The sequence below is a fragment of the Dryobates pubescens genome, chromosome 24 (genome assembly GCF_014839835.1).
Source record: "Dryobates pubescens isolate bDryPub1 chromosome 24, bDryPub1.pri, whole genome shotgun sequence".
Taxonomy (NCBI): domain Eukaryota; kingdom Metazoa; phylum Chordata; class Aves; order Piciformes; family Picidae; genus Dryobates; species Dryobates pubescens.
The window spans coordinates 5,800,522-5,827,132 of NC_071635.1; the positions used below are offsets into that span (position 1 = coordinate 5,800,522).

General features: G+C 39.7%; 1 long non-coding RNA gene across 1 annotated transcript; it reads left to right on the forward strand.

The window, feature by feature from the left end:
* The first annotated feature begins 913 nt into the window (after positions 1–913).
* LOC128898477 (uncharacterized) lies at positions 914–26,525 on the forward strand. Its single transcript, XR_008462845.1, has 3 exons — positions 914–1,019; positions 24,748–24,873; positions 26,464–26,525. It is a non-coding gene; the product is annotated as an uncharacterized LOC128898477 (long non-coding RNA).
* Positions 26,526–26,611: the final 86 nt, after the last annotated feature.

Genomic DNA, 26,611 nt, shown 5'->3' on the forward strand with positions numbered 1-26,611 from the left:
TGAAGGAAACAAGTGCAGAGATCCAAATCAAATGGCAAAGAATTATAGTTGAATAGTTTATATAGATTGATTTTTTTTTTCTTTAGCTGAGACTTTCACTGGGTAGATTCCTAGAGCAAAGCATTTGGAAACAGTGTAAGGAAATGAAGATGGATGTACAAAATTAGAAAACATTTCTTTTAAATATATCCATCGTTTAAAACAGGAAAAAAATATCAAAGTGAATTGTGTGTTTTAGAAGTCTGGCTAATAAACAAGGTGTTTGGTGGTTTTTCATGAATGTTCAGTACAAACAAAAATTATTTTCTCTTAACAGCTCTATAAATGTGTATTAGTCCACTTTAATCTTAGTGGCAATAGTACAATGTTTTATTTCATAATTTTGCTGTGTCTATTAATCCTATGAGTTTAGATCACTGAAATTTAGCAGCCTGCCTCCCTAGTCAAACTTGTCTTCATTTAACAGGGCTTTACTTACTAAATTCTGTGAGAAAAATCAAAGGAGACTTCCTGTTTCTTATCACACAGAATGAACTGATCAGATAGTTCAGGATCCAATAAAATCTCATGGTGGATCCAGATGTGTGCAGTAAGCATTACTGTTATTAGGCCACGTTAAAAGTACAATTCCCAGTTCTTTCCTCAAGAGTATCAACATGCTGTGCTTAGCAAGTACCTCTTTCTCCTGTAAAATATTTTTGGGGTTGTTTTGAATTTTAAAATGTACCATGTCATTTTAAGTTCCTAAATGGTGTGATTTACTAACTGTTCCTGATAGATTGTGTTGGCATCTTGTGAGGACAACATTCTAGCTTTAAATACTCTCCCCTTAAAATACAGTCAGTTCTAAGAAAGCAGCATTGTTCCTGTGAAAACAGCATTTATGTATTTTTCTCTTGCATGTTTATCCTCGGCATCATCTTACTGGGAACATGTTTAATCTGCCAAAAGATCATCTGAACTCTGACTGCAAACCATTCTACTGTTCAGATTTCTCATGCAAATCTGTATGACTTCAGGTAGGTAGAGAACTTCAGGTTCGCTGAGCACATTATCTACAACCAACATTACAGTTTTCTGCCACATATTCAAAGCACTGATCATTTGTTGTATTTGTCATCTAGTTATACATCTAGACTGTATAACTTCTAGGCAGTTTGCTTTCAATCTTACCTCAGTATTCACAACCTCATCTTGCTGAGAAGTCTTACCCAGGCTCCTTATCCTGAAATCTTGGGGCTTTTTATTTGTTTGATTAACTTCCATGTCTTGCAAGCAATCCAGCTTTTGTTCAGTCAGTGTTCAGTGGGCTGGTGCATGCCTCTGTGCTGCCTGGACTTTCTTTAGTCAACATATGGACTATAATATATTGTTTGTTTTACATCTGATGTCATGGGAAAAAGTGTTGCTTGAGTCAGTATGGAAACTTGCCCAGATACATTCAAGTTGTTTCTTCCTTGACTGTAGTATCTGTGTGAAACTTTTCACTTGCCTTCTAATGGTTATTCCTGCTCATCCACAAGTTGTTTCCAGTCCAAATATAGTGCTACTTGATTGAAAAACTCCAAGAAGTGGTTCTCTTCTTGGCATGTGTTTAACAGTCCCAACCAATTCCCTTCTGAAATGTCACGGTCCAGTTTGTCACAGAAGGTCACAGGCTTGCTGAGCCTGTCCCTCTGGACATTTCACTGGCTTCTGCATCCACACAGCTAGAAAAACTCTGCTGAAATCTGGAATGTTTTTCAAACCCTTTTTTCCCCTCCCTCTGAAGCTGCTGTGAGGAAGCAGTGACCTAGAATACCCTTGTGAAACTCCTATTGACCTGCAATTTGGAATGTGCAGCCAGCTTAGGGACGTGCCCTACATCATAGGGTGCTGTGTTTTGGGTTGGTTTTTTGCACTGAAGAAGCTGTTCAGGTGATACTTGGGTATCACTTTAAAAGCACAACCAGAGAAATTTTATTTGCTTGGCTGCTTAGATAAAGAATATTAGTCAGGGCAAACTAATGTAACTCCACTGATATTAATAGAGCTATGTTACAACAACCGAAGAACAAGCCCTTAAATTCTAGGGCAATTATCAGGCAGGCTGAGCTTAAAATGTTCTACTGCTCTCTTACAGAGTATAAATAGTGTTAAGAGTGTTTAATGGCCAACTAGTTCCTAATTAGCTTTTTTCCCTGTTAACTTTTCTGTTGTACTTGTCTCTTCTGATATCATAGTTTTGCTATCAGAAAATAAGAACTCTGTTCAAGAAAAAGCTGTCCTGAGCTGTACCTTCACACGAGTAGTACCTGCTCAGGACAAGAGGCCCAGCAGGCTTCAGGACTTGAATATTCCTCTTAAAATGTTTAAATAACAACTGGGATTTGTCTGTAACTTTTAACCCAGCTGATTGAGAATGGATTTTCCTGGTGACAAAAAATATAGCATTCTAACTTCAGGGTTGTCTTGCTGCCAGATTTCATGCTGCTGTTATAAATCATTATGGCTCTTCAGAAAAAAGATAAAAACTATGAATGTTGGCAAAACCATCCTTCACTAAATGTTCCCCAAATGGCTGAACTATTCTCTATCATACTTAAAGAATTCCAGAGTTTGAGAAGAAGACATTTCAACCTGGCTGACTGAAGACTGAACATACTCGACAAATGACATATGCAATGAAATAATCCGACTGAACTGTCAGTATCACCATGTGCTCACCTTTCAAAAGACACATGCACCTTTGCATTCAATGGGTATTTCTCAGAGAAAAGAGCATCTGGCCCTTAGGAACACCACTTGGCAATGACAAATGTGCACATATTCTGACATTCAAACTGAGACTTTTTCTTAGTTACTAGTCTGTGTGACCAGTGTTTTCAAAACAGTGGAGGCAATATCCAGGATATTTTTGCTATTTATAATTCCCATTGTTGCAACTCTCTGGGGATGATTAGATTGGATGACTTCAGTGGTGTGATAGCTATTGATATAAATAACTTTCCAGAAGATTTCCTTATGACTTCAGAACAAATTAACCAGAATAAACATTTCTGAAGATGTTTACTTCCTAAGCTCTTTCCTGAAAATCACATTAGAAGAGCATGTCAGTGTTCATTTTGAGTTCTACTCGTTCCACCAGCTAAATGTGTAGGAGCTGTGGTGTTCCCATCATTCTTCCAGCCTTCATTTGTCTGCAAATTTCAAAAGACTTGAGATGGCAGAGTGTGTGAAGTGTCCCTAGTAAACACAGAGCTATGGCTACTTCAGAATTTAGTTTGTGTGATGAGCTCAAAAGCTCTCCATTTCCACCCTCTTTAACACAGGTTAATATGGGTACCCTTACCAAAGAAGGCACCTCTCATGTGAATAGATAATAAACAAGGACCTTTCTTGCTTTTCACTTTATCACTGAATGCTCCTTTATGAATTACTCTACCCACTTGTCTGCTTCTTCAAAACTTCTCTTTCCTTGTTGAAGTCACTGATTAATGACAATTATTATGCATTGGGGTTTTTAAATTAGTTTCTACTGTGGTTGACACAAGCTGCCCAATCTCTTAACTGGATCTTGTGCCAGAACTTTGCTAAACAATCTCTTTTGCCTATCAAACTGGATACTGGACAAGGGAATTATTCACCTGAGATTATCAGGTACTGCTGTGAACTAAAGCTGTCCATCAGAGATCTGTAAAAGGATGAAAGAAGACATTTGGCCAGGGGATTATATTCCCAGTCAGGTGTCATAGTAGGATATATTTGACTGGGATTTCACCACTGGAAATAAAGGAGCTATTCTTCAAAGGAGATGTTATCTAAAGATATCAAGAAGGAGTTTTGTTACTTTCCCTGGCATCTTTTGAGTATCAGTGAGCTAGTGGGATGAGACACTTGCAAGATCATTTGCTGAAGAGAACTGGCCCTGAGAAAGCTGCCACCTGGCAGTGTTACTGCCTCCTTTTCTTGTGCTGCTGCTGCTCCCTGGTGTGAGGGAGAGGTCATGGTAGACATCCATAATTCATTAGCCACCTTAGGTACTCTTATGTTTGTTCTACATTGGCTGTGATAACGGCAGAGAAAATAAAAAGTTTTGCTTGCCCTCTTGTATGTCCTCTTAACTGTGAGATTTTGGGACCTCTATATGAAGTTTCATACAGGCTCATTTTTAAAGATTTGTTCAGTGAAACCATCTAGGTTCCTCAGAAAATAAAATCCTACTTTTCAAGTATCAAATCTAAAGTTCAACATTTTTTGCTGCCCTGCTTGATCTGGACTTGCAGCTACCAAAAATAAAGACTTCTATTTGTATGATTGTACATGAGCTAATTCCCTGTAGCAAGAAGGCAAAATATAGTAAAATAAAGACAAAATTAGCACCATTTTCCCACTCTAGCTCTAGCAAAACAGTTCTCAATTTCATGTCCCAAATTCTGAGAGAAGATACTTCCGACAGAAGATACTTCCAGATGTGGTAGAATAAGTTGATTATGTTGAGTCTAAGCTTCAGAAGAAAGTATTTTGGTTCCCTGTTTTTGATCAAAGATACATTTTTAATTAAGAAAAAAAAAATTATACAGCAAATAAATCCTTTATGGTCAATCTCAAGGGAAAAAAGAGCTTTGCAAAGATGTTTGAGTTGCAGATTGCTAATGCACTCAGTGCTGCCAGGCTTGAATTGCAGATGGCCATTCTTTTGAAAGCTTATCAAGTTACCATTTCATCCCACTAACAGATGGTGGAGTAGCACAAGGCAGGTCTCACTTTTCAGGGATCTGTCCTCTGGACTATCTTAACCACAGGTTAAGAGATTGAAGGTCGTCCTGTGGAAACATGGCAGACACTTCATTACTTGAGTGTAACTCTCCTGACTGACATTCAGAGAAAAACCACAAGAGGTGTGCAGCAAGGGTCCAGTTTGCTGTTCTTGCACGGTCTGGGAAGATTGTTTCTCATGTGAGCTACCATTTCTTCAAACACTGAATCCTCTAGCAGAATTTTCTTTGGCTTAGAAAGATTTCTGAAGGATAAATTAGTTTTTGCTTTGTTGTGAACATCTTTAACCACACGTGCCTCTCTGGAAGGCCTTAGTCCCATCACTTCAAATGATGGAGAACAGATTTCACTGTAGTTCTTGTAATATACCTGTCTGTGGGGTGTCCTTCCCTTGCTTCCAGCAAGTAATTTTACTGTAAGTTAGAAAGCAAATTAAGCCCCTTGTGTCTTCTCTGTGAGCCCTCTCTGTTGTGGTGTGTGGGGTTGTTTTCGCACGCCTTTTCTAGGAGACCTTACTAATGCATTAATAAGATACCACAAACACTGCAACAGCTTCTAGGCTTTGATATATATGTTGGCTCCCAATACTTTTTGAGTGAGGTTTCTCTGCCTCAGTTTAAATTATAAATTATCATGGAATTTAGTCCACAAAGAAAATGTGCAAGGGAACACAAGAAAGCAAAGTGAAAACTTGGGGGCTTCTGTGATGGACTAAATAGCAACATAGGCATAGTGGTGGCTTTGTGGAAGTGTGCTGCTCTGGATGGGCCATGAGGATGGATGAAGAGATGAAGATAAGAGGGAGTTCCATCACTAAGATCACCACAGAGTGTATGAAAACTATATCACCAGAGTGGAGAAATGGGTTTCTAGTGTTTCTGTTCTCCACACTGCTGTGATCAAACACATGTGGCCTGGTGCCCCATTGCTTTTGAGACTATCTTTACCTTCATATCCAGAGAGGCTCACCTGTGCTTGAGGACATCCATTATCCTCAGCCTTAAGGCTCAGGTTTAGGGGTATTTTTGCCATGAGGGAGACATAAAAGCAGATCTAATAAAACCAAGAATCTTTCCTTTAGTGTTCATTTTTGTTCATGCTGCAGATCTGCAGCCAACACGTGTGTGCTTGTTCTGTTATGACCTTGCTTAACAATTCAGATGTGTTTTTCAGGGCTTCCTCTCCTGCTCACACTCCAGTCAGCTCTCACTGGAAGGAGCTGGCATGTCCCTACATTTTTTGCAGAACTAATGTTCTCCTTTTGAAGAGGTAAATCAGAAAGTAGTAAGAAAACAATAAACCAGGCAGCTGACAACATTCTATAGAAGCAGCTGAAACTGAAATAAAAAGCTCTTCAAACTTGTTTTCAAACTGCTCATGTTAAACATGTTCTGTAATTTCTGCCTACACAAATGTAGTAGGAATTAACCTTTCCTTGTGCCACTCTAAGACAAACACCACTCTGTGAAAGTGGATAGTTCATAATGTGTGATGTTCCACATGTATGCAGTCTTTAGACCCCAGTGCATATAGCAAACTCCTTTTGTGCTGTATTCCTTCATACAGTTTAACACACTTTCAAACTCCATTGTAAATTAACTTCATACCTTCTTAGACGTTCCCCCTCCTTTCCTTTTAAAGGATCTATTAGATTTTAATATGTCAGAAATTATGGAGCTTATGAAAACTCTTCAAATAATTAGAAAAGTTTTGAAAATTAGTGCAACAAAGTCAGTTATCCAGAATTCAAATGTGTGCTTCAGGCTCCAATGTGCTCATGGATCACATCTGCAGCTCTTTATGAACAATTTTAGTCTATCTTTTCATTTCAAGCTTATGATAGTGGACCTGGAACATCTTTTGTTTATGATATCCACCTGAAGGGTGGTTGTAGCCAGGAGGGGGTTGGTCTCTTCTCCCAGGCAACCAGCACCAGAACAAGAGGACACAGTCTCAAGCTGCACCAGGGGAAGCTTAGACTCGAGGTGAGGAGAAAGTTCTTCACAGAGAGAGTTGTTAGCCATTGGAATGTGCTGCCCAGGGAGGTGGTGGAGTCACCGTCCCTGGAGGTGTTCAAGAGGGGATTGGACGTGGCACTTGGTGCCATGGTCTAGTAGTCATGAGGTCTTGGGTGATAGGTTGGACTTGATGATCTTTGAGGTCTTTTCCAACCTTATTGATTCTATGATTCTATATAACTTCAATTTATCTGCTGCCCTACTTGGATTCCCATGGCAACATCTTTCAGGAATTCTCTTGGTTAAAAAAAAAAAAAGCTTTGATAGATGACTAAATGCTTTGAGGCACAGAAGAATGGCTCTTCTGCCCTCATATAAATGGGGAATGACAGCTGCAGACAAGAGGAGAAAACTTCAGAATGAGTGGTGGGAAATCTCTAGATGCAATCTTTTCACGATCAGTTAATGAATCGGAGTGGAATACAAGGCTGAGTCTTTCAAGTTACTTCTAAAAGTGAAGAGTTTACATGACCCACATAGAATGCTTTTCTTTAGGTGCTTTAAGGAAAGTTGTTGGAGGCAGGCTCTTCTCAAAATGTGGTCCTAAGTCACTGTAGTTCTGAAGTAGGATTGAATCAGTCAGGTGAATAAAGACATGATTCATTCTGGTAATAAAATAACACTGTGTATCTGGGAGCAATCTGAACATGGGCAACTTCATAAATAGGAACTGTATGAAATAAATACAATAGAATTGGTAGTTTTGTAACAGGACAGAAATATGTGTAGACCCCTGTGACCTCCCTGGAAATTAGAAAGCAGATGGAGACTGGTTCCTGTAAATGCTCTACCTTTTATGCTCAAGCATAACCTTGGCATTCACTTCCTTTATCTTAGGAATCCAAGTAACTAAATATGACAGAAAATAACTAGAGCTACACATGTGACAAATCACCACTGTGACCTTGATCATACCTTGAAGTATCAGCTTCCTGTGGTATCAGCTAAGGCTCTGTGTCATGATTTCTCATTTGTGTAGCTGCCAAATACTCACAAATTTGATAACAATGAAAGATGACAATAAAACATTGTGGGAAGTCATTAAGAAGTCTTGATTTGTTTGTTCATCTTGATCTTATCACACACAATCTTAACTATTTTTATACATGGCTGTTTAGAAGTTATTGAACATAAAAAAGCGAGGACACCCAAAAGTAATTATTGCAGTGGCTAATCCATTCCTAAATGCCATGTAAAAACCTGAATGAGGAAGTTCTATTCCAAAATGGAAGCACAGGCTGCAAGGATTAATCATTGTATCTGTTAGGAAACCATAGCAAACTGATACTCACTTTTATAGATACCTGTTTAATAACTTCAGTGCACCAGTAACCTAATGCTTGGAAGAAAGCAATATCTCAGCAGTACCTCCACAACTGAGACCTCAGTTCCCAGTGTCAGACTGTCTTTGGGGATTGTGCTGTCATGGGTCTAGACACATTTTTGTGATACCTGATATTGTTGTTTCAATGGAATAGGCAACCTCACATTCAGTTGGAGCAGTGCAAATGATACTATTATGGCATGACAACATTATGTTTTTGAAGGATGGTTTGTGCCTCTAACAGGGGAAGTCTTATGAAATTTGTGTTGGCTTGGTTTACAGAAAGGATACATTTAGTGGCTGCCTTTGACAGAACTCTTCTACTTTACATTATGGCTTGGTACAGAGGAACAGGATTGTTTAAAAATGTTTTCCTTTCCTTTATTTTTCTTGCTTTTGTCTTTTAAGAGCTCTGAAGAATTTCTGTGTACAGTGTGGTTAGAAATAGAAAAAGATATTACTTTTGAACAGGCATTTTGTTTTTGTTAAGTATTCATTTCAGGACTCTGTGTATTTATTGGTGTGAGTGGCACAGCTTCAAAGGATAAAGATAAATACTTCATTCTAGCATTGAAAACAACCTACTGTCAGCAGAAAAGCTTTTTGAACTGGTTGGAGCCTGGATCTGAGAAATTATTAATTTCTGACATGTCTTAGGCTATCTCTTTCTTCTTTAGCTTGCTTTACTGAACATCATTTGCTACAGACAAAAAAGTGCCACTGACTTGTCCCAGGTGGGAGGCTTGGGGCCAGGAAGAATCAGCACTAAGTATGCTGCTATCTGCACCAGAGTCCCAGGGGTGGGCAGAGTCACATGGGGACACCCAGAGAAGTAACCTGCCTTTCAGAAATGCCAGTATCTTCTGTTTGCAAATCCTTGAAATATGATGTAGGGGTTCATCTAATTTGTGAGCTTTGGAACTTATGTCTGGACATTTTGACTTACCCTTTTTCTATAGTGGGAATGCCCATCTGCTCAGAAACATGAAACTGAACCCATCTGAAAGTGAGCTGTAGCTAGAAATGTGACCTGCAAGGATGCCCTTATTTTATTAAAATGCTATTTATTTTAAAAGCAAGCAAACAAACAAACAAACCACCACCACAAAAACCAACCTTTTAATTTTACAAAATTTAGGTCAGGATGTGAAGTTGATCTATGCCCTATCTGCCTGTTACACCCTCCCCTAAGAAGGATCACTTTGCAGCCTACAGAACAGTACAGAGGCAGACAAGAGCCTCAACCTTGTGACACTCACACAGTCCCCACAAGTGACAGTGTTGGAGGAAAGTGATCATTGTGGGTGTCCCAGCAGGGAAGGAACCTTCCTGGTGCTTCTCTGACCAAACTCTGTCCTCCCCTTGGGTTATCTCATTGTGAGCCCAACAAGGGCATTGTGTGCACAGCACAACTCACAGTGTAATTGTGCTTTCTGCAGAACTCCAGGAACCTTCTTGTGCTCTGAAATTCTTCTCTATTTCAGTAATATGGACCATAGCTTAGAGATGCTGGTTTGTCTTGTTTGCTGCTGTGGTACTTCCCAGGTGAAGCAATAAGACTGGTGTATGTACAGAAGTATAGTGATAAAGTATTTCTGTTGTAAGTTGGCAGTTTTGATGAGAGGGTAGCACAGCTCCATGCCACTTCCTGAGGGCAAGGAGGAACTGCCCAGCACTGTAGGAACTTGGCTTGGTGATGAAGCATCAGCAATAGCTGTATGGGTCACTGTTTGGAAATAGACTAAAAAATATATGTATATTAGAAAAGCTTTTAGAGGTTTTCTTTCTGTCCAGTTCAAATTTCAACTCTGAGCATCCACAAAAGACCATTCTTGAAAACAAGCTCCTATGCCAGATTTGACATCAAGAATGACAGTTTGTCCCAATTAATGAACTTGAAATCTATTTCTCTCTGGAAAATGTTTGATATCATTCCTTATGCTAGGATGAGTTGACAGATCACAGAAGCGAGTAACATTTTCTCTAACATTATGTTCTTTGCTTCTGGGGTAATACTAAAGACAAAATGTTCAGTGTATTCATCCTCAGAATCCCTGCTGGACTCCACAGACTTCTACAGCTAAGGGTACAGGAAAAACAGCCATGGAAATTTAGAGTTCAGGCTCCTGAAAAAGAGCAAGAGTCTTCAGTTCACTACTTAGTAGATTCTTCTTAACTAAGAGTTTATTGTAATATTGCAAAATAACTTTCATCATAATGCAATGTTTTATTGGGTAGTTTACAAAATTGAAATATCACCATTTACATTTTTTATTTGATTCAACTTAGACTAAAACAGTGATAACAATAAGTGGGTTCACATTCCTGGTTTGAACAGTGAGTGCCTAAACAGACCTTTTAAAGCAATTTGGCTTTGTGAAAAGTTTTTCTATAAGTGAAACTTAAGTGTAATAAGTATTTAGTGTGTACTTTTTGTCACTAAGAATGTCTAAGGCAGGTTATGTACAGGTAAAACACAACAGAGACAAACAGGGTTTTGTGACTTATTGGGTATTTCATATGTAACACCTGAGCAGTAAACGGTCAGTAAAAGGCCAGTTAAAAAATCATGGTCTTTCACAGTTGCATGTGGGAAGAAAATAAGCTGTTTAATGGCAAAAGAATAAGAAGTGGTTAATCTGAGGAATGATTTTGTGGCCTTGCAAAAGGCAGCCTCCATCAAATGCACACTGAACAAATCACCCAAAGACACTGATACCCTAATGCAAATGAGTTCCCGTGTTTTGGGAGACAGATGTGTCACTCAGTTCCCTTGTTTAATAACAGAGGAAGCAGATCTATGTAGGAAAGGTGAGGTACAGCCCAAACTTGGCTCCATGTTGGCAGCAATGCTAGCTTAATTTCTGGCAAATGTACGTGACAGACAGAATGACAGGGACAGAGGTACTGATTGTAGCTAAATCAAAGACTCCTTCCTGGCTGTGACCCCTTTTATTCCTCTCTTGAAGGCTGCAGCTGCTCTTCTCATTCATCAGGAGACTGAGGGCTTAAACATGTCAACACTCCTCCCAGTGAGGGTTCCCTGCCCAGTGTGTTCTTTACTCAGTGGCCATTGAGCAGGGACAGTACCAGGGAGCACTGCTCCTCACACTATGGGGTGGAGAGGGAAAAGAGCTTTCATTGTGTTTCTAGCAGAAATCATGGAGCAACCCTCCTTAAACCTTTACCTGTGAGTTGTTGGTAAGGTATCTGCCGGAGACATGAAAACACAGCAGTCCTGTGGAAAATGGGGAAACCAGCATCAGCGTAAACCAGGAGTAGCAGTGCAAATTAGCAGTTATGGTCTCATCCTTTTACAGATAGCAGATCTCTAACAACAGAAATAACCTGTACATCATGCTCTCCCCAGGTACGAATTGCTGTGTCACCTCCTAACTGAGACCCTCCTGTGACCCTTACACATTCTAGCTCATCAGCTTTTTCGTATAGGGACAGCGATGTGCATGTCAGCAAAACCCAATGGGTGGATGAAAACAAGCCTTAGGCAGGAATTTAATCTGACTGGATTTAGACTTCTCTCCTTCTGTGTTTTCCATATGCTTTCTCTCCTGCTCCTTTTTTCCTACATTCTTCCCCCAAGCCATGACATCTTTTAGTTACAATGAGAAATGACATATTGTGAAGGTGCTGTGTTTTCCAACCTCTTCCCATATTCACTCTGAGTTGGGAGCAAAATGTTCCTGGTGTGCTGCCAGCTGAACCTCTTGCCGTGCTACAAAGCTGGCTCCCTCCCATGCATGTACTCCGGGGATGCACTCCCACAGCATGGGCTTTTGTTGGCTATTTCCTACATGGTTGGCCTTTTCTTCCCTTCCGGCACAGGACTGAGCAATTATAAATCAAACTATTTAGAAAAAGACCAGGAGTAGCAAATCCCTTTATCATAACCCACATCTTTCTGGAGAAAATGGTAAAACCTTTGCTGGGTGCAAAGCAGATGTGCGCTATTGCCGTAGACCTCTTTGTGACAGCAGTATTCACTCCTTTGGATGGGTTGGGATGAATGCCACTTCATTTGTGTTTTATTTCAGCTTCAGGGTTAGATGGGGATCTAACTGCCATCTACTTGTGTTAAGCAGGCAAACCCAGACTGTCTTCCTTACAAAATATTTAGAAAAGGCTTAAGCCTTCATGCTGCTGTAACTTCTGCCTTCTTTGTTAAGCAGCCGTTCACATCTTTTATTTTAAGCTTGTAAACTTGTTACTTGATATTTATTTGCAAAGAACAACAGATGCTATTACCCCTTCTATCTTTAAAAAGCACTTAAGTCTTTTAATGTATTCCTCTAATTACTTCATTTTTAAAATATAAATTCTTCTCTCAAGTGCACTCTGAAACTGTGCAAGTATGTCTGCAAACAGGGAAAAAAACCCCAAGAACAAAACATATTATTGGGGGTGGGGGTGGTGGTGAATGGTGTGGTAGAAGCAGCAAATAGAGCAAAATGCTAATTTGTAGTTTTAAATCATGAGCTATTGGCCCAGATTCTGTCTTTTAAATGAGGTTCTTTAAATATAAAGAAGCAGTAAGATAAAATGTGTTGTGTTTGTAAGTGAAGGGGAAGGCATGAGGCTTGAAGTGTTACATAACGTGTCCTATAAACACTTCTGTATTTATAGTACTTTATTAGTCCATCTTTCTCCTCCTGCTGAGATTGCAAGCCTGAAGATCTATTCCTTATAAAGCAGGCAAGCATTGATTTACCTCTGGTGTGCTGTCAGTGTTTAGGTGCTCTCAGTGTGTCCTGTTCTTGGCTATGGGCTCAGAGAAGAGAGCTCAGCATGCAAATGAGTCCCACATCTTCACTGAACTTTCTGACACAAAATCAGCTTTGTCTTTGCTATTCAGACATTTTGGGGAAAGTTTAACTATTTATCTTGGAGTTAAAGGACATAGTGACAGTGAACACCTTATCTCCTTTTTTCATTGAGCCTGTTTCTTCAGGTATGTTGTTTCTAGAACTATGATAAGATGAAGAAAGTGCAAGCCTGCGATAAGCAGCTGAAATCTCTTCTGGGCAAGGCTGGGAACAGCCTGGGTGTGTCTGGGCAGGACCTGGAAGCTTCCTCTCTCATGTGCTTTGGGTGTAGCAATACAGCAGGCACTTACTGTCACATGCCACATCTGCCCTAACAAGACCATCCTTCCACCTCCCATGGGACCCTAAAAACTGGACCGGCAGGGGCTCCTGCTGGAGCAGCCCAGCACAGCACCAGAGTGGGTTAAGTATTCATTGTCTACACTCCAGTTTGTTTTAGCACAAAACTCAGAAGTGGAGTATTTTAGCTTAAAACCAGCTGCAGATAGTGGTGGCTGAGGCCAAGGAACAATTCCTGATCTGTTCCCAGCCACTCACAGCTGCATTTACAGAAATGTCTCAGACAGATGCAGCAAAATCCAATGGGATTCCTCTGTTGAGATCTTTCATCAAGCAACGCCCATGTCCTACATATAGCTACTCTCATTTGGGGATTTATTTTCTTGGCTTCTGGAGATATCAGTGCCTGTGACTTTTCTGGCCTTGTGCTGCACTAGAAATCTCTGCATGTTCTCTACTGCCTGTGGTCAAATCCACACTGAGCATATGGTGCATCCCCTCAATCCTTTCAATTACTCTTTTACAAGCTTCTGGCTGCCTGGTTGGACAATGCCTTCTCACGGTGTGGGCTCTAGTGCAGCTCCGTCGCTAGGAAATTCTGTGTCACACCATCTAGTTTTAATTGTCCATTTTTTTCTCAGGAAATTCAAAACAGAGAACACAAATACATAATGCAAGACCATGTGAAGCAATGGGGTTCACATCTCTGATACGCCTGTAATTAATTTGCTCTTTAACAGAGGCAACGGCCCACATGAGTGCACTGAAAACTGGCTACAGGGAAGAGATTGAGGAAAGGTTGAACTGGGTCCTATTCTTACACCCTTTAACTCCAGCCTCCTTGTCAGTTTCAAATGGGACATCTACCTATTATTTTGTTCTGTTATTAATTTCAAAGCACACAATTCAATCCTTTTGTGCTTGTTGCAAGACAAGAGCAGTGGACTGGAGGAACTGCCCTTCAGTAAAATGTAAGGCACTGTTAGCACAGGAATTAGCTCCACAGCTGCAGGGAAGAGATTTAAATATAGACAATTAGCGTTAGGTTGCTAAGGAGTCATTCACTCCAAATAAGAATAGTAAATTTATTTACTTATTTAAATGTAGTTAAGTTTATACTTATACTATCTTAGCACGTTAAATAACAGAGAAACCAGATGTGTTTAGAGACCACTAACTTACACTTAAACCATCTTGTGCCTGTATTTGCAATGGCAGCAGTTCCAACACTTCCATTGTGGGAAGCACAGGGAGTGCCCAGGTTACCTCCAAGAAAGGCACATGAGGTGAGGTGGGTCTGCCTGTGCTAGCCTCGAGGGATTTAGATTCCATGGCAGTGGCTGGAGGACCACGGGCATTTTGTCTGCATCAGGCACAGTCTTTCCAGAACCCCTGATGGGTGTCACGAATGTCAGCACTGTCCCCCACCAAGAGGCAGGACTTGTAGTTGGAGCACCATCCCTGATTATAAAACAGAACAAAAACTTGGATAACTAGAAAAGAATTCCTCTTTTGTTCTGTAAGCTCCTTGGGTCAAAGACCTCACAGAGATCTCAATTATTGTTATCGTTTAATATTATTCTTGGTAGGAGATGTGGGCAAATTCCTTTCAAAAAGGAAGTTCTTTTATGGCTACCTTCTGAGCAACTCTAATCACATTACAATTTCTCCCTCTTCAAAGATCCCAGAAATATCTCTGTTCACATTTAATGTCTGGGTGTTTGTTATGTTAATGGGAATTTATTTGGAAAACATAATTATGGCAAATTCCTACAGTGTGTGATAAAGTGCACAGAACTAGTTACCACAGCAGGTTTTCTCCCCATTTTCAAGTGACCCCTCACTCATTCAGAGATGTTGAGGAATTTTCTGCAACTGTGTCAAAAGTGACCTTTTAAGCTGCATTTTTAAGTATAGAATTTCTTCCATAAGGAAGGTGCTATCACAAGATACTGTAGGTGATGAAATCTTCTTATCCAAGAGTCATGAGATCATCTGTTATTTACACTTAACACAAGGTGGAGCACCTTTTGAGCTGTAAATTCTCTCCCCCAAAACACCTTGCTTAACTCAGATTTCAGTTAAACCAAGAGGCTATGTTTCTGAAAATGTAGCAGGTATTAAAAAGAACAAACACCAAATATCCCCCCCCGCCCCCAAAAAACCAAACCAAAGCCAAACCACAAAGAATTATGACTGTCATTTAAGAGTGAATAATCTTCAAGGCAAAATTAATTGCAGTCATATATCTGTGGGAAGACTTTTTCATTTAAAGATTTTAAAACTTAAACCTTTCTTTTGTCAGTTATAATACAAGTAATTATTAACTATAACTCAAAATGTTCATTTTACAGAATTAGCATGGGCTTCCAGTTATGCTTGGAAGAGCACAAGTTCACCTGAAATTAATTTTTGGGGTAAAAATGTTTCTATTTTAGCTGTCCTGTAATAGCTCCCTATTAAATCATTGTTACATAAACTAAGTTTTAGCATAGTTCTACTTTTTATCCCTTTTTACATTCGGTACAATAAAGATACAGTACTTGAGGACAGGAAGTAGCAAAATACAGGCTGTGAGAGCATGTGGCCAAACCTTCATTCTCAGCTTAAAATGCATTTTTGAATTGAAGAGCAGCTCTAGAGGACTGTTGGGGTTTCTGATTCAGTGGCCCTGTCAGGCAAATGAAATATGAAATCTCTATAAAGTGCTCAGATACCACCAGCATAAAAATGATACAAAAATATAAAAAGTCCAAGAACCACCAGGCCTCTCTGAATGAGAAATGGTTTTCTAATTCTACCAGGCAAGGCTGAGAGAGAGGGAAAGACTTGCACCAAGCTTGAACCCAACAGTCTGAGAGGAAATGCCTCAGAGAGAGGTGCTAGAGCCTGGGAGGAAAGAGGCCACGACCATCTTCCTGCTCAGCTGTCATGACTGAGAAGGGAGCAGCAGCTTTCTTAGATGTGTTGGGATGCATCCAAAGAAGTTTTAAACCATGCACAGCCAAATGTCACAAAAGATGCATAAGCTGTAAAATATTTGGGACTATTTTGGTCAGAGAACAGTACAGTGACTCCTGCCTTATCAGTAGCATCCTATTAAGTAACACGGTTGTCTCATTAAACATCCTTATGACTGAAGGCATGGATGAGCTTACTCTGTTAACAGGGATTTACTGATATTTATTAGGTACAAAAATGTGCTGGCTCACAATAGACTTGATTCATGCTTGTCATATATAAGCCTTCCAGTACAGATAGCAGGTTTAATTTCTGCCAGGAACCAGCAGAAAAACTGCAGGCCCAAAATGGATGACAACCAAAGCAGCACTGTCTTCTCTTTCTTACCTGCACATTATCTTCTCAAGCAATTCCAATTTAATGCCTTTAAGCTGTTACACTTGCACCAGTGGTAATTATTATTCTTAATGTATTCTGAGCATGTGTCTTCCAAAGGGTATGCCAGAGCAAGGAAAGGGATTTAGGAGATGGATGAGATAAATTATAGAAACAAAATAAGCATGTAAAACTTGTTAAAATGGGTTAAGCTCAGGGGAATGGTACCTTAAGCCCTAGTTTTTAAAGTAATTTGGAAGTGATGGAAAGGAGTATTTCACACCTCATGAGCAACAGCCACAGACCCTATCAAGCAAACAAACAACAAAAAGCATACTTCTAAAATCAAGTTTAAAAAAGAACAGGAAGAACGCTTCCTGTTGCACATATTTTTGTGGAAGACTCTTAATGACTACTTAGGAAGTAACATGAGAAAAAAATTTGTTACTGACAGGTAGTGCAGTTTCCCAAAGGACTGTATGGGATGGCAGTAGTTTTCAATGCCACTGCTCTAGAAGAATATATATTCAGAGAACTCAGGTGAAGATGTATTGTTCTTGGTCACGTTGCTTTTGTGTAATAGAACTTCTGTCATTAAAGGAGAGCTGTAGGAACAGGCTGAAGAATTACACCTGATCTGGTGCAAATCCAGGTTTTAAAGGCAAGGTGACCTGAGTGATGGTTACTAGAGGAGCTGTGATGACTCTGAGAAGAGATACATATAAGGGAAGATAGATAACAGACAGCAAGTATCTCATAGAGCAAAACTGAGAAAGAAGTGAGGCTAAAGCATTGCTGTCTTTGCTGCATAGTTGTTGAAGCCCATATGGCCTTTTATCAGGAACAGTCAGTGATCACACATACCATATGTGCAGCAGCATCTAAGCTTAACAAGCTGGAAGTTTGAACTATGAATTTCCTTACAGTTAGTGGTGTTAGTGTGAGCCAAAGTGATATTAATTTTAATTAGAGATGAATGAAGAAAAAAAAATAAATCTATTTGTTCCACTCAAGCCCCAAACTTCCATTTTGACTCTGTATGGAAAGACTTAATACATTAACTTTCCAGTGAAGTTCTGCTTGTTGAAAGGCAAAGCAGGGGAAAGGCCCCTTGTGTACTGGCAGAAGCTTTCACACTCTGCAGGTAGAGTGGAAGCAGCTTGTGGATTTGGTGGTTTGTAAACTGGAGAAGAGAATCAGCAAAAAAACCCAAACCAAAACCACCACACAAGGGACTACTTGCACAATGCAAATTCAGAAAAGCAAAGCTTTAAAGTGACATGAAGAATTCATGAACCATTCATCACTTGAAGTATTTTCATTGAAGCCATCTGGTGGGTGACCTGTTCTAATAATTACAAACCACCACTAAATCCAGGTGTCTATTCAGATCATTGCAAACAGATAACAGGTTTGCATTCCAGTAGTGCCTTCCAGGTTCTGAAGTATCTACGGAGAAATGACCTCTTCAAATTAAATCCTTATCCGGATCACAATGAAATCCGGGGGCTACACCGTGTACTTGGGCTGTACGCTGAAATGTAGTCTGCAGTCCTTCGGCATCACTAGGATGGGGAAGGAACGTTTTGTGACTCTTTCCTGACTTGAATGCACATTTTTTATCACACAGAAACCAATATGAAGGGAAGGATCAAGGCTTGTCCTGGCAGGCACAGCTACAGTGTGTCCCCAGAGCTGGAGGGCTGCTCCAGGCAGCCCCAGCCTCAGAACGGGCATTTGTCACTGTCCCATGTTCCTTCCAACCCAAGAAGTAAATCATGCTGGAATGGTGCATTTTGCAAAGCCATTAGGCTTTGCCTTCTTATCTCTGCACTGAATCCTGCAGATAACATGTTTTTCATCCAAACTTATCTTCCCAAAAAGCCTGAATTTGAAGAGAATGAGAGATGGAGAAGCCACCATTCTCCATTCTTTCATCATAGTAGATTGTAAAGTGTTTCTGAACTGAGCTTTTACGATTCTGGAAAGGGGTAAGTTTGAAGATATTTATTTCCATTTTCCATTGCTTGTCTAACAGGCTGAGGGAAATTATTTTTCTTTGAAAGGGAGATACTGAAATCTAAGTTGAAGCACTTAAATTAAGCAGTATGAAAATAGACAAAGCCTTTCTACATTGACTATATGAGGACTTGGGCCACTGCCTTTAGGAAAACTGTGAAAACATTTAAAATTAAAGCATTGGTATATACATAAAGCAGGTCAGAGCCTTCTCTTCCTTGATAAAACCTACTTGGCTAATTAGCTTTGCCTTTTCACATAGCACTGAATCTCACATCAGGCAGTGACTTGACAAAACTGGTTTAGAAAAAGACCTCTTCCCACAGAGAAGGAAGGTACTGTTTTGAGAACAAACATTTGTTTGAAACCCACCTGCACCTGAATGATTTCTTTCACTGCCAAGCTTGTACACTGACAGGAAGGAACTTATTCTTACCATGGAAAAATAGGTAAAAATGATGATGTATCTTTTCCTTTGTCTATATAATGTATCAAACCATAATTAACAGAATAATTAGTATGTGTGTGGAGAAAATTGAAACTGGCAAGACACACTTGTTATCCTGCTGACTGGTTTAAAAATGGGACTCAGATTTTCTTTATTAGCTCTTCCTCAGTATAGTCCCTTGAGCCAGAAACTCTCTTAGATGTGAGAATATAGCATCTGATATAGAAAGGCCTTGATCCTGCCAGAGGCTGTGGAAAAAGTAACTCTTGGTGAGGACAGCACAGCGAAGCAGCCCAGGTGCTTTGAGTTTTTGTGCTTTATTCCTGTTGAGGCATGCCCCTGATTTTAGATCCCCATACCACTAGGCTGAGCAATGTGAAAGCTGTTTTCTTTCAAGATGAGTGAGTACCCTTGCAATCTCAGTCTGTCAGCAATTCGATCAACATTACAACTGGAAGGCTGACATTCCACCACAATGGAACCAAGCAATTGGTCATCACTTGCTGCGAGTGCTTTCCACAGCTGTGGCCCAGATGCAGTACCTGGAGCTAACTCCAGCACCTTGATCCCCTTGTCTATAATTCCATCTGTTCGTGGTGTTTTGGCAAATTTTCTCATCCTTCTAGCTGTCAGAAAGTGGTGATAATACATCACTGCAGCAACAGATTCATTTATCCAAGGCTGTTTAAAGATCTGAAAAGGGTGCACTTCAAAGGCTGGAAAATGGAGCACAGTGCAGGTGAACAGGGGAGATAGACAAGCAGTCAGATTTAATTAGCCCTTCTATATTCAAAGAAACTGATTTCAGCCTGGCATCTTCATCGTGTATGATTGTCTGGCAGGTGTACCAGTCAGTGCTTTTCTGAGACTCAGTTGTCTATGATAGGGTAAAGAAGTTTCTCTCCTAATTTTGGATTCACCTGACCTTTCTCAGAATCCAGTGGCTAAGAATCCTGCCTTAACTACAAGTTCATCTGCTGGAAAAACCCATAATTTATTGTGAGCCTGCCACCTGCTACCTTCCCTCTAAGGTTCCCTAGCACTTGGGCAGGAAGAAAAGGGGGGGCAACTACCCCATCACTGATGATTCTACAGACTCTTTCATCTTCCCTCAGACTTCTTTCTTCCAGCCTGAGGGTCCAGTCTATTTAACTGCTCCACAGATGGAAACTGCTCCCTATCTTTGATCTTCTTTCTTTGAACCTTTTCCAAGTGTATCTTGGGGAGAGGTGGGTGGAGGTATGGGATGGACAGATGGAATAAACAGGTTTGACCAAAACTGCAGCATTCAAAATGTGGGTGTAAGGGGCTGCAGTATATAATGATGGCCTCTCTTCTTCATCCCTTCTCTAATAATTCTCAGTTACTAATCTGTTTGTTCTATCATCTGTCATTGAGATGATATTTTGATTTATCTATAGTCATTCCAAAATCCTACTCCCAAGCTTATTAAAAAGCCTAGAGACATTATTTAATATATAAATTTTTATTTACTGGTTTTTATCTGCCATCTTACTGCCTTATCCTTCAGCCTTGTAAGGCCTTCTGCTGTGCCATGAGAACCCTTCAACTACCTCCTCCCTTCCTTTGCTCTTGTCATGTGTAGGCAGCGCAGAGGAGCTGGGACACATCCCCCTTCAAATAAAACTATGGGTGACCACTTTCATCTTTCAGGCTCTGTGTCTCACAGCTTGGTATTTCCTGGTCAATACAAATATTCTGTATCTTTATCTCGACTAAGCAGCTGTCACAAACAATTGTAGGCAAAATAAATGTTCCAACCAAAACTTTCCCTGCAAAAAAATTATTGGGGAAAAAAAGTGAGAGGATCTTTATAGCCCTATTGCCATGCACCCTTACAACATTTGGAACCACAGCTTTGTTTAGAGCTCAAAAGTGCAATCTACAAACCAGTAAAACTTCTGCTGTGGTTCTACATAACTTACTGCAGATCATTTCTCACTTATGATGTCTTGATTCTCTTTCGATTTCTGTTTCTGCTTGAATCAACTTCCTCCCCTAGTCTCCAAAACTGAGCTTGTTAGAGGATTTTAGGTAGTTTGGTGACAGTGACCAGAGCCATAAAGGAAGAATAATTAAATGATTGTTTTCTTTTAAAGATAAAAGTCACTGTCTAGCACTCACCACAACTGTGTCAGAACCATTGACATTCAGGACAGAAAACATATCTGGGTATACAAAATGTTTCCCATTAAGCTGTCTACACTGAAATGATAAATTTCCTAATTAGGTCATTGCATTCCACCTCTCTTTCTGGCTCCCCAGTCTGTAGTATTTTTATGAATAGTTCATGCTGTGGTGTACTTATTAATATGCTTCCACAACCTAACTGGCATAATTAGTTGCATTTTTATCTCAAAGGTTCAATTAAAAAGTAATCTAGTAGGAGGTAGGATTCCCAATTACTGAACATGGGAAAGACACCTCTTCTGTTCTCACTTTCATCTCAGACATAATTCAGTCAGTGTTTTTCCCACATAAAATGTAGCTTTTCATCCCTGTGGAGGAAGAAGACAGGTCACAGAGACCTGTGGAGACCATATATAATGATGTCTATTTTTGCCTACACATTTTCTTTAAAGCTACAGTTGAATTTGTAGTACACTCCCATTGTAGACACTTTGTACACTGCCATGTAGATGAGACCGAAAAAGAAATCATTTTCATGGATGACTATTGTAATTGAAGAACATTTCCAATTTTTCTCTTTCAGGTTCATTAATCAAGCTTTTACAAATACATTAGAAGTAAAATGAAATTAATTTACATTTTATTTATTAAATGTGTTTCACTTTGGAAACTTCTAAATAGGTATCACCCCTCCTTAGAAGATGTCAGAACATTCTGACAGATGTAAATCTGTAATTTAATATTCATAACTGAAATCTCCAGAGATAATTTCCAAGGGCAATAATTGTAAATAGTGGGGAGGGCTTATTAGTAGTCTGCTTTTCTTCTAGAGAAGTATTCACAGTATTTATTATGAAACCAAGCTTTCAAAGTTAGTATTTTCCATTAATGATTGTAAATGAATTATGCTAAGGAAAGAAGTAATGGCAGTGGTATTTACTGAAGAAGTTTGGCCAGCCTTTCTACTAGGGCAGTGCTAAAGCACTTGTGCAAATGAGAAACTCCACATATTAAAAAGTATTTTATTGCTGCCAGGTTTTTGCTTCTCACACAGAAGGCAGCTTGAAGATGACAATGAAGCAATAATTTCATGTGCAGTCCTACCAAGTAGAGGACTGTGTGGCTTTTGAGGGATACAGTGTTCCTGTCTCACAGTCACTTTTGGCTCATATCAGCAAATACCCCACAGCTGGAGAGGTTCAGAGTTGTCTGTAGGGCCATAGAAACCAGGGAGATTTCTCAGGGAAATAGGTGCTGGCAAGATGGATTTGTTAGTTATACCACAATGCAGGAGACTCACTGCAGTGGCTGTGTTATTGTTTATCACCCTGTCATAGGTAATGGAGTTTGTTTTATTTTTTTTCATACTTACTTGAATCTATTTCTAAGATGCATACTGCAGAATATTTACATAGTAGTGTTCTAAATTGTACTGGGTTCCTATCCACCTACTGGCACTCATCCACATTTCTGTATTAAACACAGATTACTCCTTTTGAGGCATGAAATAGATCTGATGTTATTCAAAGATTTTTATGAAATATTTGTCTATCTCCATATGACTGTTGTTTTCATGAAAGTAAGTCTTGGACCACCCAGCTTTTTTCTCTGTTAAACATTTTCCTTAGAAGATCTGAAAATGGAAATAACAAGGTATTTTCCCCATTAAAATGTTCCCAAGATTAGATCACAATTTGGCAAAATTAGCAGAATTTCATTATTTGGCTTTTTTTATAGGGAGTTCATTACAGACACATTTCAGATTGGGCAAGATACATTTCACTGGTGAGGGTGACAGACTTCAAGTGTGGCTCTTGCTGTTTTGAGATTACACAGTGTCAACAGAGATTCTGTGAGATCTGAAATTAATTTAATGGGGCTTTATGCTCTTCTCTTAAAGTGTGATGATAAAATAAGGCAAGAGGTTTCATGGACAAGATGCTTCTAACATCTTACCTCACCTCCTGACTTTAGTTTTTCGAATCATCTCCATGTTGTTATCCCCTCTTTGTTTCCTGTCCCAGCTGTCCTCTCTGAAATGCAGCCAGTGATTCTGATCAGCATCATCCCTCTTTTAACTCTGCCTTATAAACTGCATCACAAGAACCCTGAAAGATTCAATGCACAAATGTGTCAATTCTTGACATACTCTTAACTATATTTAAATTTTATTCTGTTTACATCTGTTTACATAAATTCACATATATGCAATTTATATCTTTTGATACACATTTGTGTGTACAACTAGCAACATGGTTTTGTTAGTTTTTCAAGCTGCACACATAGCACTTCCAAACCACAGATCAACTACCAGCCTGAATATGGTTACAGCTTCACAGACATGCTGTCTTGCTTTGTATTTCTAGAGGTATACGGCTTAGATACAGTTATGGAACTATGGCAGTGCAATATATCACATTACGGTTATAGAAGTGTAGGGGTTGGAAGGGACATTTGAAGAGCATCAAGTCCAGATTTCCCTGCCAAAGCAGGATTAACTATCCCCTCCTTATAGAAATGTTAGGAAAAGCTGTAACGTAAGAACTGTAGCTGGCAGTATCTAAACAGAAGCATAGCACGTATAGAGAAAGGGTTGGACGTTTGCATCACAATAGGTATGTCGTAACAAATTCTTTGGGGCACATAAAGTGTTGCCTTGGACTAAAAACTTCAGAAATTTAGAGCCTGTGATTGCTATCACTGCACACCTGTAGGAACATGGTAACATAGATGACTAAAACTTGCATTTATGTATGACTTGGTCCTTCCAAATCTGTGTACAGTTCACCATCAAAAACTATGCATCTGAAAGCAGAGGTCTGTACACCAAACATCTCAGCTGATGGGAGGGATATTCAGATACTTTTGGAATGCTAGGCCTTTGGCATAAAGAAAATGAAAACTTAATCTGTTAAAGTTCATGCTCTTTATCCCTACTGCAGTGAGAAAATAGCCCTAAATCTTGAATCCAAGCAAGAGCTGTGGTCACTTCATCTAAGAGGACCTCAGCCATGCAACAATGGAATGAAGCAACAAAATCTCTTTTTGTGAGAGTCACACCATCACCATGAGTTTGCTATTTTTTAATTTTCTTATGTCTTTGCATTTGTATCTGTGAATAAAGTAATATAAATAGACTTTAAAATACATCACATAAAATAGGAATCTGAAGTATCACAGTGAAATGAAAGCCATCAAGGCACAATCAAAGAGAACATGAGTCGTGTCAGGCCTGCAGGGGAAAGAAAGGGAGATCTGCCTTTGTTGGCTTTCATTTACTCTAATCATCTATCAATGTCCCAAGCATAATGAAAGGGCCTGTGTTTGGCTGGCTCTGGACTTAATGGTATTGTAAAGGCATTGTGAAGAAGTTTCAAGCCAAGGTAGGCAGAAACTGTGACAGTAATTTGTGAGTGTGCTACCACAGCACTCCAATATGGGACCAATGTGATTACAGCAGGGTCACACTGTCAGCTGTAAAATATTCCAAGTTTTATTTATAAGGACAAGCATCTCCTGTAAAGCAGCCTTCTGAGAGATATTTTTTTGTTTTAAAAAATTCTTCCTTTCCAGGCTGGAGAAAAATCCTGCCCATTCTGGAAAGATACCTGCAGTGTTTGGATTTTGATCTCTCTTCAACCTTTCAAACATCATCTTTTCAAAACAACACAGAGCACCTGCTGCAGCTAGTATCAAAAGGTAACATGCTTTGCTAAAAATACATATTCTAGGGTTTGGGGTTCTAAAAAAAAAATTGAAATGAAAGTGCAAAAACCCTCCATGCTGAAGATACCTGTTTTCCTGGCTTTGCTTTATGGAGGACTTATTTGTGATACAATACATTCAACTTTGGTCCTTAAAGGTGATCTGTGCCGTCCCCTCTCTCCTTCCCCAAGCCATCAGGCCTTTTTGAACTATTAATTTCCTTGGGTGACCTCTGAACCTCATATGAAATGTGGTGGAGAAAATGCACTCACAATAGAGCTTCATCAAAAATACTGGTTGGTGAAGTCATGGAATGGCAATTATTGGAAAAGTTTTAACTAGATACTTGGGTTCCAAAAGGATTTTACTTATCATTCTGAATAACCTATAAACTAGGAGAAATCATTTAATCCATCACCGATAGTGACTATTGTCACTGGATTTGTCCATAGGAGTTCATGGAAATCTCAGAAAGATCTTGTAAGAAAAAAGAAGAGAGCAGGTATTGGGAGTGCTGAAGATCCATTTATAACAGCTCACTATCTAGGAAAGTGAGAATATTCTTCCTGAAAAAACTGCAAGCAAAGGCATTTGAATAGTCATTCATGAATATAACTATTAGCTAAAGTTTAACAAGCCAGCCCAGCTATGCGGCTAAGCTGTGTGACAGTTCATAGCAACAGCACTTGAAATATTTACTGACTTACTGTTTCCTTACCATTAATAATGAAATACTTGAGATCGTGTTTGCATATCCCTTCTGTTAAACAAAGCACATTCATTTGTAAATTTAAATGGGCCAGGTTTTCTGACATGAGCTACCAGACATTTCAGCTATTTTTACATGAAGCTATTCTTACATGAAGCTACTTTTACATGCTTCTAGTTTCTTCAGTGAAAGTTTCATATGACTTATTTAATAAGCTTGTTATTTTCTCTCTCATAATCCAAATGGCAGCACCAGAGAATAATTGACAAGAAGGTGGTTTTGCTCACCGAGTGGTGTGTTCTTTGCAGAGCATACACCTGAGCAGGTACTGCAATGTGGGATCACATTTCTACATACAGATATTCAACAATTAGGTGCCAAAATAGAACTGGCCTAATTTACACCTCATGAAGGTTTGCAGCTTCCTTGAAGTGAGCAGTTAAACACCAACATCACTTGCGCTTTCAGGTGAAAGGCTCTAGCTCTCAGCTGTTAAGTTGAAGAGGAAACCTCACTTGGTGTATATCAAATTGGTAACAGTCACAATGAAAAACAGGTCCAATGTGTAGGCACACCCCTGTTCTACCCTACCTGGCAGAGGAGGAAACAGAGCATGAAATCAGTCTCATCAGTTGCAGCATCCCATTAGGGTGAGGCTATGGCACCATCTATGGGTGACATCGCTGTCCAAACTACTTGTTCCAGTTTGTTTTTTTCTGCAAGGCTTTGCAGTTCTTTCTGAATGGCAGCTCCCTGTCACCAGTGTGTTGCTAAATCCACAACCGCTCTGCTCTCCATCACAGCTGGATGTGGTGTGCTGCTTTCCTCGTGCTGCTCGGGCTGCCTGAGAGGCAAGCTCAACATCTCTCTTCCAGCTCTACAGGACCCTGGCCGTGTTCGAGATCTTTTCTGCAAAAGTGACTGTGACCAGCTGTCCGCCTACACTTCAGGTGTGCTGTGTGTCCCATAAGCCCTTGCATAGAGCAGCTCAGATCCTTCAGGCAGGCCCTGCTGGCTGGCGCC